Consider the following 16313-nt stretch of genomic DNA (forward strand, 5'->3'; position numbering starts at 1 on the left):
ACTAAGTTTTCGCTTTTGATATTTTTTTCTTCTAACATTACTTTTAACATTCGTTTACTAATAACCTACGTGATCATGGAAGAAAATCCTAACGTTTATTCAGTATTAGCTAAATGATCGTGTGGATTTTTATTTCACGATAGTTTACTAAAATCTATGCGATCATTTAAAATTTCCTACACGATTGTTTACTTTAAATTTAATCGATTGCTTAATAAAATCCTTCCCGACCGTTTTGTGTAGGTTGAACATGTATGAAATATTTATCGAGTGTTGTTATGATCTAAAGGAGCCAGCTCCTCCAATTGATATAATAATCGATGATGAAGACTTAAACCTTTTTATTAGAAGGCAGCGATGCATCCACAATGTTGACTTTCGTATCTATGACATCAAAAGAAAATGAAAAGCTGACATAAGGTATATGTACTAGTAGCTACTGGACGATTCTAACTATTCTATCACATGATACTCCCCTTATGTCTCCATTGTACGATAACATTGTGGTGTGTAACTTGAACAATAGGAATGAATATTTGAGTGGTCACAATGTATAAGAAAGTTTTGCCACATGGTTTGATGAAAATGAATATGATCATCCATAAACAACTCTGTAAATAATATTCATGTCTCGACCCCACCTGTTCACATTCCACAAGTGGCAATGCATCATGTAGAAATTTGATCCATTATGCAAACAACATTTGTGGATAGATCACAATCGTCGAAGGAGTCATTGTGCAACGATGTCATCACCATCCCACACGATTGTTAAATGTGTGGTCAAATTTTCTTTTTGAAGCATAACTTATTAGTTAAAGGGGCACTTGCAAAAAAAAGTAAAACAAGTTATAATAATGAAATTTATAGTACACATATTTATTGTTTGTTAAAAAAAAAAAAAAAAGCCCAACCCATATATAGGATGTTAAATGTCACAAATCCCTTCGTTACTGATATATATTTGATACACCTGATACACTTGATACGCATCGATACACCTAATACACACCTGATACACCTAATATCTCTTGATACACTTGATATACATTTGATACTTCTTGATAACCTTTGGATCTTGATACACTTGATGCACCATGATACTCTTTGATACACTCGATACCCTTTGATACACCTAATACTCCTGGTTACACTTGATTCTTCTTGATACACTTCCTACCCTTTAGGCCTTGATACACTTAAATGTCTCACTAATAAGTTTGATACACTTGATGTCCTGCTAATAAACCTACTATGCTTCATTGGTAGACTCAATAAATTTGATACGCTTGATATACATGATATATTTGATATACATGATGTAGTTAGATACACTTTAGTATTCTTCATTGATAAACTCTACTAATGAAATGCACTTGATATGCTTGAAGTCCTATTTATACACTTGAGACACTATTGAACACTTGTAACTTGATTGATATACTTGATAATGATTCACCTTACTAATATGTTGATATACTTTAATAATATATTGTCAATATACTTGATAATGATACATTGAGTTATATCGTTCATATACTTAATAATACTACAATAAACTGGATAAAATTTGAAAAAAATGAAAATCACGTAGTAAATATATCAACCACCTAATACATATAATATAAGTACATCACAGTACTGATATACGAAACTGATACAAATTAAAACCAAAACAAAACCAACGTAAAAAATAAAACAAAATCTTTTGAAAAAAGATTTAACTTAAAATACACATTAAAGAAAGTAGAGAAAAATCACAAATGAAGTTAAATTACCTCGATCAACAGCCACATTATAATTCATATTGCAAATAATGTACTGTTGATATTCTAAAATTAAGATTAAGATAGGAAGAACAAATTGTTTTTCCGTATAAGAAAAGATGATTAGGGCCTTAAAAAGTAGGAGAAGAAATAAGGAATAATTGGGGCATTAAAAAGGAGAAAAGAAATAAGTTATTAAAGGGTAGTTTGGGAATAATAACAAATTTAAGATGGAGAGTATTTTAAAAAATGAGAATTTTTTACTATATTTGAAATTTTTTAAAATAATGTGCTATATTTGATATATTATATTCTCAAAAGGCTACCTCGTACAATTTTCTTTAGTTAAATTGTCAATACTTGCAATAAGAAAGAATTTTGATTATCGTGTCCTGAAGTCAACAAAAAGTTTATTAACCTTGAGATGTTTGATTGTGGAATACAAGTGGCGAGTTCGTGCTACTAGAATAGATGGAAGTGATTCATTCAAAGTGAAGAAATACTCAAGTGACGATGCATGCTCTCTTGAAATTAGATCCACCAATGATAAGCAAAAAGTTAGGTTCTTGAACACTTGATAAAGTCCAAATAAGAATACGTAGGTCATACATAATCGTGTGAGTATAAGTTATGGAAGAACTTATCTTGTAAGAGAAGAGCTTACCGTGTCTAAACGATCATTTATGTTTTTTTGCACGATCATTTTAATTGATCGGTTAATCGTTTATGTTTGTTACACAATCGTTAAGGTTTGTTGCATGATCGTTTATGCTTGCAAATTGATTTTATTTATATTTGTTTGCTAATTAGTCTATATCATAAAGTATACATTTAAACAACTTAGCAGTACATGTTGGGTTTTATGTCCTAAAACTCGTAGAGAGTAAATATAATCAATTGACCGTCATTAATAAAGTATTTTATTATTATAATTTCAATAAGTGTTATTGATTATATTATTAGTTTTGTCTTAATAACCGAAATCTAATAAACTAACATCCTAAGCTATTTGATGAGTCTTGAATAGTATGTAGAGACATACGGGGATCAATGTTCAAGATCAGCTTAAAGGGTCTATAGTATAAGGTTAAGGTTGGGTACCTTATCCCGTTAACACTATGGATACGACTCACTTTGTATTTGATACAAACACATTGATCCAATGCGTTCATGTATGCGACATGCGAGTGAGGGTATCCTATGCAATGAGTTTGCATAAGACTGGACCACGAAATAGTAATCACTAAATGTAACTCCGTTAACTAGTTGGATTTCTATTTCATTAGGATGACCTAGGTCACTTAGTCTTAATCCTGAGTGTATTATGAACTCTTGTTTGCGAGGGATTGTCCTTTGATTTGTACGGGTGAGAGTGGCCAAATTGCCGACTCAATATGCTTATCATTTTGAGGACAAGACCGAGTGGGGAGTTGGGAACATAATCACACAAGATCGAATTCACTCCTTCCCACCTTTAGGGTAAGTAGATAAGTGTTTCCTTAAATGGTGTCTCCGGGACTTGAACAAAGGGCTTTACCCTCTCTATGGCACGAGAGGGGTTTCTGTTTAGTGGTTGGACCATAAACAGGTTGTTCATTAGAGGAGCACTGGTATTTAAGGACTAGAAGTAACCCAGGGGTAAAACGGTAATTTGACCCAGCTGGTACGAACACTTGTGAAGGACTAACTTACTGGTATTGGTCTATATCCGTGAACACAGAAATATATCTACAGTGAGAAGAGTTCAGCTGTGAGTCTTTAATGAAGTGTACACACAGTTAACGAATATTGATTAATGTGATTAATGGGTTTAGCTAATTAATCTCATATCGTTGTAGCTTCTGATCTGTAGGTCCATTAGGTCCCCTTCCTAGCTCATAAAGAGTAATGAGATTTATTTATATTGGTTGCAATTTGAAATGTTCAAATTTATTTTGGGAATTAGTATAATGTATATTGATATATTATAATATAAAGTTTATATTTTAATTAGACTTTATTATATAAATTTAATTTTGGATATGATTCAAAATTTAATTTTGGATATGATTCAAAATTAAATTACGAGAGAATAAAATATTTGAATGAATTCAAATATTAGTTTAATGTGAATTAGATTCATATTAAAACTATAGGTTAAAATTTAATGTGTATGTGATACATATTAAAACTATAGGTTATGAGAGAAATTTATATTTGAATATGATTCAAATTTTAGATTAAATTAAATATAAGATATTTAATTTAGAAATTAATTAATTGGAGAATTAATTAATAGTTTAGTTTAATTTCGTTTAATTAAATTTGATTTAATTAAATTAATTAAATTAAAACTATAGGTTATGTGAGAGATATTCATTTAAATATGATTTAAATGAAATATTAATTAAATATGATTTAATTAATTAATTAATTAATTAATTAATATAATTAATTAATTAATTTAATATATATTAATTTAATATATATTAATTTAATATTTACTTATTAAATTAATAAGGAACGTGGGTGGTTTTCCCACGTTCCCATTTATTCTCTCTAACTTCCCTCTTCTTTCGACTGAAGAAGAGAGAATTTTTTGCGTAACGAAAATCAGGGGGTGAATTCTGCGTTTTTTGAATTGCCCTCCCGTTCTCTCTAAACAATATTTTCTCTCTAAAAAGAAAAATTCTCTTATCCCAATTTTGGTTCCCACAAACCATCTCAATCAGAGAATAGGAAGGTTTCTAAGTGATGGCGCCCCAAATTGGTGATTGGTAGATTCAGAGTCGTCAACGAACGTAAGTTTTTCTTCTTTGTATTTTTCTTCAAAGCATGTTTAACCATAAAAATTGTTTTTGTAATTTTTGCCAATGTATTGGTATTTTTAAGGTTCCAATTAAAATTGAGTTTCTGTAATTCTTCCGCTGTAAAGGGTTTTCACCCCTTCAATTGGTATCAGAGTCATCTTAATTTTAATTGAGAATTTTTAAAAATTTGTATTGGTTAGGTGGGATCTTTGCATTATGAATGTTGGTTTTGCAATTGAATGTTTCTGTAATTTTGGCCATAGATTTACTGTTTTGATAAGATCAAAATGTAAAGGCCCCCGCGTTTTTAGGCATTTTAATTTGTAAATCTGTAATTTAGAGTCCAATTTTTGGATTCGGGATGTTTTTCTGAGTTTTTCGACACCAAATTTGTCCAAAACGGACAATCGGAAGGCCATCAACGAAGAGTTTTACGATTCTGTACGGAAACCGAAAAAAAACCGCAGTTGGAGGTAGAAGAAGGGATGACGTCAGCATGACGTCATCAGAAGCTGGGATAGGCTAGGACAGTTCGCGGCTTAGGGGCTCGGCTCAGCGACTCAACACGGCTCGGTTCAGTGGCGGTCGGCTTGGTTCAGCTCCGGTTGGCTCGGTTCGGCTCGGTCGGCGTCGATTTTCCATCTGGCACCGGTTCAAGCCATTTTTTAGTCGGTTCTTCATTTTTTGGGCCGGTTCAAGCATTTTTTGGGCTCGGTTTGAAGCTTTTTGAAGGTTATTAGGCCGGTTTTGGAGCTTTGAAAGCACTTTTAGGATATTTTTAAGGCTTTATTATTATAATTATTGCTTTATTTTATCCTAGGGGTCAATTTTACAGGTTCAATTGTCATTTAAATGCTTTATGGATGTCATTTAGATAAATCACACCTTAGGTTAAGCATGTTCATGCATTTTTATATATTATAAATGTTATAATGTAGCATTTTAATGCATGATTATGAATTTCATGAGTAATTTAAAATATGTTGATATTTTAAATATATGAAATTGAATAAGCATGATGCATGACATTACTTAGTTAAATATAATTTGTTATATTTAAATTAATGTCTTGTGTATGCTTGATTGATTTTCATATTTTATTTAATATAATTGTTATATTAATAAAGATGAAAAATTAATTTGCATCATGCATATTACATCCATAGTTTAATATAATTGTTATATTAATATAATGTACGCATGTAATATGGTTTTATTTAATTATAATTTGATTTTAATTATTTAAACCACAGTATGCTTGATTATAGAGCTAATTAACTAATTTTATAATAGTTATAAAATTTGATTATTAGAAACCGTCAACCTATAATAAAGAGTTACATGCAAACATAGGATCTTAGGATTAATTTGGTTTAATTTTAAATTGTTTAAAGTTAAATAGACCTAAGATCACATAAATTCTAATAGGATTAGAATTAAGTCTTATTTGTAGTTTAATGAAACTAAATAGGACAAATAGGATTTAAGGTTATAAGGGAACTCCACCGGTAAAGTTCTGTCTAAGGCTGGGGGTACTTAAGTTTGACGGTTTACGAAACACCTCCTACCTGGGAACTGACCCGGAATCGGCATTGAATTAACCTTATTCCTATTAGCATAAGATGTCACTAGGTAAATTAAATGGTTTAATACATCTAGAAACTTCAGTGTAAAGTTTTATTATAAGTGTTATAATAAGAATAGACTTAGTTAGATTCATTTAGCTGAAATTTAGCTAAGTACAACTAAACCCAAAATTAATAGAACATTTTAGTGGGAGAAAAATGGTATATATGATATATAAATTTTTTCTCTCACGTCCCTAGGAGTTCATACGTGAGATCCATACTCGGCTTCATGTCGCCCTGGACGCGGCTTCCCTTCGAAAAGTGTTTGTATAGGTCAATAACAAGGTGAATAGGGGAAATGTTCATAGTAAGTGGAAGAAGGACGCGTGTCAACGTATCCTATGATCTCCTCCATTAGGTTGCACCGTGAGATTTCTATGATCCGCCTGCGTGTCATCCTGGAGCGACCATCCCTTCGGGGGGCTTGATCATATAAAGTCAGAACATCGCAAACTCCAGAAATGGATAGGATTTGAGGTTAATCTTCAACAGTTGTCTTTCCTAACGATAGCCTATTGAAGCGTACCTCTGGGATTTGAAAATGGTAGGGTCACACTTACGGGATAAATTAAGTTAGTTAATGAATCCTTGACCGAACAACGATAACTAAGAACTATAGGAATAAGAGTTATTCTGGTATTAGTGATTAGTTGAGATTGTCTCAATTTAGAAGAGGAGTAATTGATCACCCTTCGGTGATTGTTGCTCTAAACTTCTGAAGTATCGTTGCAAAAACTAAATCATTAGTTTTATTAGGGTTCTTTGATTGTTTGTTTTTACTGAATTGATTGGATTGTTTTATGTAATGGATTAAGACAAAGATAACTAATACGATCAATTATTTGCTATTTCAGCATGTCTTCCTTAATTATTGCATTACTTAAAAAAGATCAATTAACTGGTGAAAATTATGCGACTTGGAAATCGAAATTGAATATGATTCTAGTTATCGCCGATCTACTCTTCGTCTTAATGGAGGAATGTCCTCCTTTTCCCACTAAAAATGCATCCCAAAGTGTTAGGGATGCATATGACCGCTGAACAAAGGCCAATGACAAGGCTCACATCTACATCTTGGCTAGTATGTTTGACATACTGAGCAAGAAATATGAGATCATGGTCACTGCATGTCAGATCATGGACTCTCTTAGAGAGATGTTTGGGTAACCATCCATTCAAATCAAACAAGAGGCAAATGTTGCCCATTCCAGGAGGTTTGCACCTTCATCTTCTGGATCTAAGAAAATTCAGAAGAGGAAAGGAATGAAGGGGAAAGGTCCTACTATTGTTGCTGAGGGCAAAGGGAAGGCTAAGGTAGCCATCAAGGAAAAATGTTTCCACTGCAATGTTGATGAGCATTGGAAAAAAAATTGCCCTAAGTACCTTGTTAAGAAGAAAGTAAAGGAAGGTAAATATGATTTACTTGTCTTAGAAACAGTGGAAAATGATCAAAATGCCTGGATACTTGATTCAGGGGCCACTAACCATGTTTGTTCTTCTTTACAAGAAATTAGTTCCTTCAAGTAGCTTGAGGAGAGTGAGATGACACTCAAGGTTGGAACGGGAGATGTCATTTCAGCTCATGTAGTGGGAGATGCTAAGTTGTTTTTCGAAAATAAATTCATGTTTTTGGAAAACTTGTACATAGTTCCTAAAATTAAAAGGAACCTAGTTTCCATTTCTTGTCTTATTGAACATATGTACTCAATTAATTTTTCTATGAATGAAGCGTCCATTTCTAAGAATGGTGCACATATTTGTTCGGCTAAGCTTGAAAACAACTTGTATGTATTAAGACCTAATGAGAAGCAAAAGCAGTTTTAAATCATGAGATGTTTAGAACTGCTAATACTCAAAATAAAAGGCAAAGAATTTCTCCAAATAACAATACCTATCTTTGGCATTTAAGATTAGGTCACATAAATCTCGATCGGATCGGAAGATTGGTAAAGAATGGACTTCTAAACGAGTTAGAAGATGATTCATTACCTCCATGTGAATCTTATCTTGAAGGAAAAATGACAAAGAGACCTTTTACTGGAAAAGGTTATAGAGCCAAAGAGCCTTTAGAACTTATACATTCAGACTTCTGTGGTCCGATGAATGTAAAAGCTAGAGGGAGTTTTGAATACTTCATCTCTTTTATGGATGATTATTCAAGGTATGGTTATTTATACTTAATGGAGCATAAGTCTGAAGCTCTTGAAAAGTTCAAGAAGTATAAGGCTGAAGTTGAAAATCTATTAAGTAAAAAGATTAAAATACTTTAATCTGATCGAGGTGGAGAGTACACGGATTTGAGATTCCAGGACTATATGATAGAACATGGAATCCAATCCCAACTTTCAGCACCTGGTACACCTCAACAAAATGGTGTATCAGAAAGGAGAAATAGAACCTTGTTAGACATGGTTCGTTCAATGATGAGTTATGCTCAATTGCCTAGCTCGTTTTGGGGTTATGAAGTAAAGACTGCAGTTCATATCTTGAACAATGTTCCCTCGAAGAGTGTTTCTGAAACACCTTTTGAGTTATGGAGAGGACGTAAACCTAGTTTAAGTCATTTCAGAATTTGGGGTTGTCCAGCACACGTGTTAGTGACAAATCCCAAGAAGTTGGAACCTCGTTCAAGGTTATGCCAACTTATTGGTTATCCAAAAGAGACGAGAGGTGGTCTATTCTTCGATCCACAAGAAAATAGAGTGTTTATATTAACAAATGCTACTTTCTTGGAAGAAGACCACATGAGAGATCATAAACCACAAAGTAAATTAGTATTAAATGAAGCTACTGATGGATCAACAAGGGTTGTTGATGAAGTTGGTCCCTCGTCAAGAGTTGATGAAACCACCACATCAGGTCAGTCTCATCCTTCTCAATCGTTGAGAATGCCTCGACGCAGTAGGAGGATTGTATCGCAACCTAACTGTTACTTGGGTTTAACTGAAACTCAGGTTGTCATACCAGATGATGGTGCTGAGGATCCATTGTCCTATAAACAGGCAACGAATGATGTAGATAAGGACCAATGGGTCAAAGCCATGGACCTTAAAATGGAGTCTATGTACTTTAATTCAGTGTGGGAGCTTGTAGATCTACCTGAAGGGGTAAAACTTATAGGGTGTAAATGGATCTATAAGAGAAAGAAAGATTCAGCTGGGAAGGTACATACCTTCAAAGCTAGACTTGTAGCAAAAGGGTATACCTAAAGGGAAGGGGTTGACTATAAGGAAACTTTTTCCCCTGTTGCTATGTTAAAGTCTATAAGGATTCTCTTGTCCATCGCCACATTTTATGATTATGAAATATGGCAAATGGATGTCAAGACTGCTTTTCTGAATAACAATCTTGAAGAGAGTATCTTTATGTCTCAGCCCCAAGGGTTCATAACCCAAGGTCAAGAGCAAAAAGTTTGCAAGCTGAATCAATCCATTTATGGGTTGAAACAAGCATCTAGATCTTGGAACATTAGGTTTGATACTGCGATCAAATCCTACGGTTTTGACCAAAACGTTGATGAACCTTGTGTATATAAGAAAATCAACAAAGGAAAAGTGGCTTTCTTAGTACTTTATGTGGACGATATCCTCCTTATTGGGAATGATGTGGGATACCTTACTGACGTTAAAGCTTGGCTAGCAGCCCAATTCCAAATGAAAGATTTAGGAGAGACACAATATGTTCTTGGAATCCAAATCATAAGGGATCGGAAAAACAAAATGCTAGCACTGTCTCAAGCAACCTATATCGACAAAATGTTGGTTCGATATTCGATGCAGAACTCTAAGAAAGGTTTATTACCTTTCAGGCATGGGGTTCACTTGTCTAAGGAACAATGTCCTAAGACACCTTAAGAAGTTGAAGATATGAGACGTATTCCCTATGCCTCAGCTGTGGGTAGCTTAATGTATGCTATGCTCTGCACTAGGCCAGACATTTGTTATGCAGTGGGAATAGTCAGTAGGTATCAGTCCAACCCAGGGTTAGACCACTGGACGACGGTTAAAATTATTTTCAAGTATCTTAGGAGAACGAGAGACTACATGCTTGTGTATGAAGCTAAGGATTTGATCCTTACAGGATACACTGATTCTGATTTCCAAACCGATAAGGATTCTAGGAAATCCACATCGAGATCAATGTTCACCTTAAATGGGGGAGCTGTAGTATGGCATAGCATCAAGCAAGGATGCATTGCAGACTCTACAATGGAAGCTGAATATGTTGCTACTTGTGAAACAGCAAAAGAAGCAGTTTGGCTTAGGAAGTTCCTACATGATTTGGAAGTTGTTCCAAACATGAAGTTGCCCATCACTCTATATTGTGATAACAGTGGGACAGTAGCCAATTCTAAAGAACCTCGCAGCCACAAACGAGGGAAACACATAGAGAGAAAGTATCACCTGATACGGGAGATTGTGCAACGAGGGGATGTGATCGTCACCAAGATCACTTTGGAGCACAACATTGTCGATCCATTTACGAAGACTCTCACGGCTAAAGTGTTCGAGGGTCATCTAGAAAGTCTAGGTCTACGAGATATGTACATTAGATAACCTAGAGCAAGTGGGAGATGTGTAATGGGTATGATGATGTCCTAGTTTATTGTATTTGTATATATACGTTTTATGTAATATACTTGTACATTTTACCATTTTCAATGTTTGAGAATTACTTTATTATGTACATCCCATAAGGACTAGATTTTTAGTCCAAGTGGAAGTTTGTTGGGTTTTATGTCCTAAAACTCATAGATAGTAAATATAATCAATTAATCGTCATTAATAAAGTATTTTATTATTATAATTTCAATAAGTGTTATTGATTATATTATTAGTTTTATCTCAATAACCCAAATCCAATAAACTAACATCATAAGCTGTTTGATGAGTCTTAAACAGTATGTAGAGACATACGGGGATCAATTTTCAAGATCAGCTTAAAGGGTCTATAGTATATGGTTAAGGTTGGGTACCTTATTCTCACTAGAAGAAATTTGGCCTTTTATGTCGGTTTAAAACCGACATTAAAGGGCTTTAATGTCACTTGGCAACCGACATCTTTGCGAGCGTTATTAAAGGCCTTTAATGTCGGTTGGGCTTTAATGTCGGTTTAAAAACGACATTAAAGGCCTTTAATGTCAGTTTTCAACCGACATCTTTGATAGTGTTATTGAAGCCCTTTAATGTCGGTTTTAAACCGACATCTTTGATAGTGTTATTGAAGCCCTTTAATGTCGATTGGGCTATGATGTCGTTTTAAAACCGACATTAAAGACTTGTTGTCCATTTTTAGAAATTTATATTTATTTAATTCTTGTATTATTGTCCATTTTTTATAAACCAACATTGAATCCATATAGATAAATATTTTTTCTCGCTCCAACGAATCAATAAATATTATTTTAGAAACTATAATATTTATCTTTTACATTTGTATACACAAAATGAAAACTTAATATTGTGTTTATATATACATTCTACAACAGTATATGAAAAAAGATCCTAATACAAGACGTAAATAAGAAAAATTCTAAACGTCTTCTCAATCTTCAATCTTCAACCTTCAATGATCGTCTGGCTATCTACACAATTGCTCAGCTTTCAACCCCATATAACTTCAATCATTCTACAAACAATACCAAAACAAAGCTAAACGTGAGGTATTTAAACATTGAGGTAGAATATATGCATTTAATAAGTAGTTAAATTCACTTATTAATCACATCAAAATAACGAGATTAGGTAGAAAAAAGAACTCGAAATATAACGTGATCCTATATATGTAACTCCAAAAGTCCAAAATGAACATAGAAATTAAAGAAATTGCAAACTAATTAAACCCAAAATTTACTAACTCCAAAGTCTAAAATTAACATATAGAGATTAAAGACATTGCAGATGAACTAAACCCAAATTTTACTGACTCCAATGTCCAAAATTAACTTATAGAAATTAAAGACATTGCAAATGAATTAAACTCAAAGTTTAGTAACTTCAAAGTTCAAAGTTAACATAAAAATTAAAGAAATTGCAACATCAGCAATAACAAAGTTACCACTAGTACTCCTAGTCTACATTGCCATTTTAGCATCACCCATAACAGCTTGTCCAACAATAGTAGCAGAAAAAATCCAAAAGAAAAAACACAACCCAGTATTGAGTACCATTTAGTTAGATTATATAAGGAAGTTGGTTTTTTGTGAAATATAAGACTAACGCTCCCTTTCAATGAGATTACAAATTTGAATCCAGAGATCCCTTTCAATTAAACTCGCAACTTCACCCATAGAGATCCCTTTCAATTAAACTCGCAACTTCAACCTACCAAACTTGCAGTAATGTCATAGCCCACATAAAAAAGAAACAAATGAAAAGGAGGAAAGTGAAAGAAAAATGGTACCTCAGAGACGAGAGTGTTGTAAGAAGCCCGAGTGGTAGAGAATGAAGAAAAGAGAAGAGCAGGGTTGTTCCTTTGAACTAATTTGAAGTTGGGACAAAATCTGAGTCCACCCATCTTCCTCCACAAAATATTCATCTTCTTTTCTAATATTTTCAATTTTTCAAAAAGGAAAAAAAATACAGAAATAAAAGTAAATCAGTATATAAAAAAAGAAACAATTCATCATACCAACTTAGTACTCCTTAGTATCACAATTATCCTTCAAAATAACTAATGACAGCTTCTTTCTTCTAACGATGAAATTATGATATAGCTGAATCAATACAAGCTATAGTACGTATCTATGAACGTGAGGAGAAAAGATTTCTCAGTTGAAAGAGAGAAAGAGGAATATACCCGAAAGATAAAGAAGGAATTGGTGGTGTCATTCCGAAAATGGGCTGTTTATTATGAACCAAGTTTGGAACATCGCACTGTCCACGTTCAACCAAAGCCTTCTCATTTTCCTTTACCTAAAATTTTCAAAGTATATGAACATATTACATTCTTAGAGGCTATTCAACAATATTAAATTACTTTAATTAATTTATATACAACATATGCAAAATGAAACTTACATTCAAATCAAATTTGCTGAGAAATCCTCTTTTTATCCTCAACCAACACCTTAATCAGAGTCCAAAGTTTACTGTAAGGGGACCATTCTTTTCTTTTCCTCATTTAATACGATGTAATTCCAAACTAACACCATAGTGTTAAAATACTTCTTTTTTGCTTTGATTTTTCAGGTGTGAAATAATAAGCATAAGCAAACAAAAGCAATTGAGGGTTCCAAATCCAGCCAACAGCTAGAACTTCATTTTATTTGGCACAATTAACAAACTAAGCATGTTTTCAGAACAGAAAGAAGTAAGAAACTCATTTTTATTATACATTCATATCGCTAAAAGTTATACTAATTACATAACTGAGTTTGAAAACAAGATCTCCCAGCTAAGCTTATAGATAGGGTAAATTTAGTTATTATTTTAAAAAAAAAAACTATCCTTTAAAACAGATTACCAAAATTACTCAAAAATAGAAACTAAGAACCAAATAAAATCTAAAGACAAGAAAACCAATAAAAACAAACAGCGAGTTCAATCAGCAAGAGCCAATCTACCCTTTTGGGAACTAAAAATGAATTGTTTTGCATAAAAGCTTAAAAATCCAAAAAGGGTAAGAAATTTATGGAAGAAAAAGAAGAGGAAAGGCAGATCCAAATCCATAATAAGAGAGGTTAAAACCCAGAAAGATGAATCGAATAAAAGATAAAGAAATCACCTTTTCGGTGTAATTCCTTACAATAAAACACAGCATATGCAAAATGAAACTTACATTCCCCAGTGACCTTTTTTCATCAGTGGTGCCTCCAAACTGAACTTTTCCATCCCCCACGTCTCCTTTGGACTTGTATTCAATCACTTTCGCATGCTTCTCATCAACATTTCCACCATTATCTTCTTCCTTCACTCGATCCTCAAACCGCTTCCGGTCCCTCCTTGCCCTACCACCCAAGCTTGCTCCATCGTCTTTGACTCTTTTTCACCGTCAGCAAATCTCCTCCGCTCCTTTTTCTCGTCCATCTTAGATGAAGAATATAAATATTAACCAAACCTTTCATTTCAATAACAAAAGAAATAAATAATACAATGATACAATATGTTTCCTATGTTAAAACCAACATTCCTTAGGAGTTTGCATCTTTCGAACAACTTATATTCACAAAAATAATACTAAAAAACCAAACAAAACGCTCACTCAATGTATAAGAAAAAGAGACTTTTATGAGACATTTCATCAAGCATCTTATGAGCATAAACTAATAACTCAAGAATGCATCTTCCTCATCTTTTCACATAGCACAAGGTGAAATCTAAATTCCACTAGCAAATGAATAATGTATACATGGTTATACCTAAAGGTTGGCATTTTACCTAAATATATATACAAGAACACTATGAATTGTATACGGCTCATTTTACCTAAATATCTTTTCACATGTCAGAAGTGAAAACTCAAAGAATCTTCTATCAAAATATTTTTCAAGAGAACGTAGAATTTAAACTGGAGCAAATAAGAAAAATTTTTCTAAGAAGTTACCAAAAGATTCTTCAACAATGGAGTTTGGAGTAAATGATAGGCATCTTCGCAATAGTTAAGCAAATGTTGCTCTTATCATCGTCGAGAAGCAGAATGAAACACGACACATTTGTTCTATCATAGTGATTTTAGTAGGAGATGATGGAAATTCCTTCCGAAGAAAGTTCTTATATGTTGAATTTATGAACAGAAAGGCAAAAGAACAAAAGTCCAAACTTTTGTGTGGCCATAGTTTAAGAAAGAACAGGAAGAGTCTTTGAATAAATGGAATAAAAGCATTCCAATGGTTGGATTAAAACTAGAGGACCTCCCAAATATCCAATGGCAAGAAAAAAGAAAGGAAAGAAGTGGCCAACCTTGTGAAATTCCAGACATTTTTTCAGGGTGTTCTCCCTCTAATTCTACTACTAATCATTCTAGTTTAAGGACTAACTTAGAAAAAAAAAAGATTCTTTGTCCCCCTTGTGCATGGTGCAAACTAATGAATTTATACATGCGGCATACCAATAACTTCAGATACTACGTTTTGGCTACAAATCCAATGCCCCAATTTGTTCCTTTCCCTATAAAGTTACTTCAACTTCAATATTCCACATCTTATTCCAAGAAAGAGTAACATAAGCTCCAGAAGTCCCCATTATTTAAAAGAAAAGATTCTAAAATTTCCTAATATCATCCTTTCCTTCTAAGACGTCATAATATCTGAAGACCCAAAAGGACATAGAGGCATTCATGATTCCAAATTAAGGCTGGAACAGAAATCATACTGGAGAAGAAATAATAAAGAAAATCACCTGTGAATCATCAGACTCAGAAGTCAGTAATTACACAGAAGAAAGACAATCAACTTCTCGATTACAGAAAACCCATAGACGATAAACTATGGCAAGGCGGGGAGTTATGAAGAATGTGAAAGAAAAGTCGTGAGCATCAGAGGCGAAATACAAATAGGAAAGAATGAGCTTGAAATACAACAACTGGGAAGGACTTCTGAAAGCGCAAAAAAAATTTAAATAAAATAAAAATAAAAAAAGAGAGGAGGAGAGGAGGAGAGGAGGAGAGGAGGAGAATTTAGGGTTAGAAGATTTCAAAGTTATAAGGAGGAAGAAGAGAGGAGGAGAATTTATATATAAACTTTTAAGGAAAAAGAAAAGGTAAAGTAAGAGAGAGAAAACTTGATTTTTTACCAAATTAAAAAAATAAAAAAAAATTACAAAGGGGCTTTAATGTCGGTTTTCAAAATGCGGACGTTTAATGTTGGTTTTAAACCGACATTAAAGAAGGATCTTTAATGTCGGTTTAAAACCGACATTAAACGTCCGCATTTTGAAAACCGACATTAAAGCCCATTTTGCATTTTTTCCACCCGACATTAAAGGCTAGATTTCTTGTAGTGTCTGTTAACACTATGGATACGACTCACTTTGTATTTGATACAAACACATTGATCCAATGCGTTCATGTATGCGACATGCGAGTGAGGGTATCCTATGCAATGAGTTTGCATAAGACTGGACCATGAAATAGTAATCACTAGATGTAACTTCGTTAACTACTTGGATTTCTATTTCATTAGAATGACTTAG

At 33.3% G+C, this 16313-nt stretch overlaps 1 long non-coding RNA gene across 1 annotated transcript; it reads right to left on the bottom strand.

The window, feature by feature from the left end:
• Nucleotides 1-11653: 11653 nt before the first annotated feature.
• LOC127150892 (uncharacterized) lies at nt 11654-15715 on the bottom strand. The gene is made up of 6 exons (XR_007823441.1): nt 15522-15715; nt 13963-14210; nt 13203-13251; nt 12982-13097; nt 12586-12728; nt 11654-11811 (listed from the first exon to the last, which is right to left on the bottom strand). It is a non-coding gene; the product is annotated as an uncharacterized LOC127150892 (long non-coding RNA).
• Between the last annotated feature and the right edge of the window lie 598 nt (nt 15716-16313).

This window comes from Cucumis melo, chromosome 9 (assembly GCF_025177605.1).
Source record: "Cucumis melo cultivar AY chromosome 9, USDA_Cmelo_AY_1.0, whole genome shotgun sequence".
NCBI classification, from domain to species: Eukaryota; Viridiplantae; Streptophyta; class Magnoliopsida; order Cucurbitales; family Cucurbitaceae; genus Cucumis; species Cucumis melo.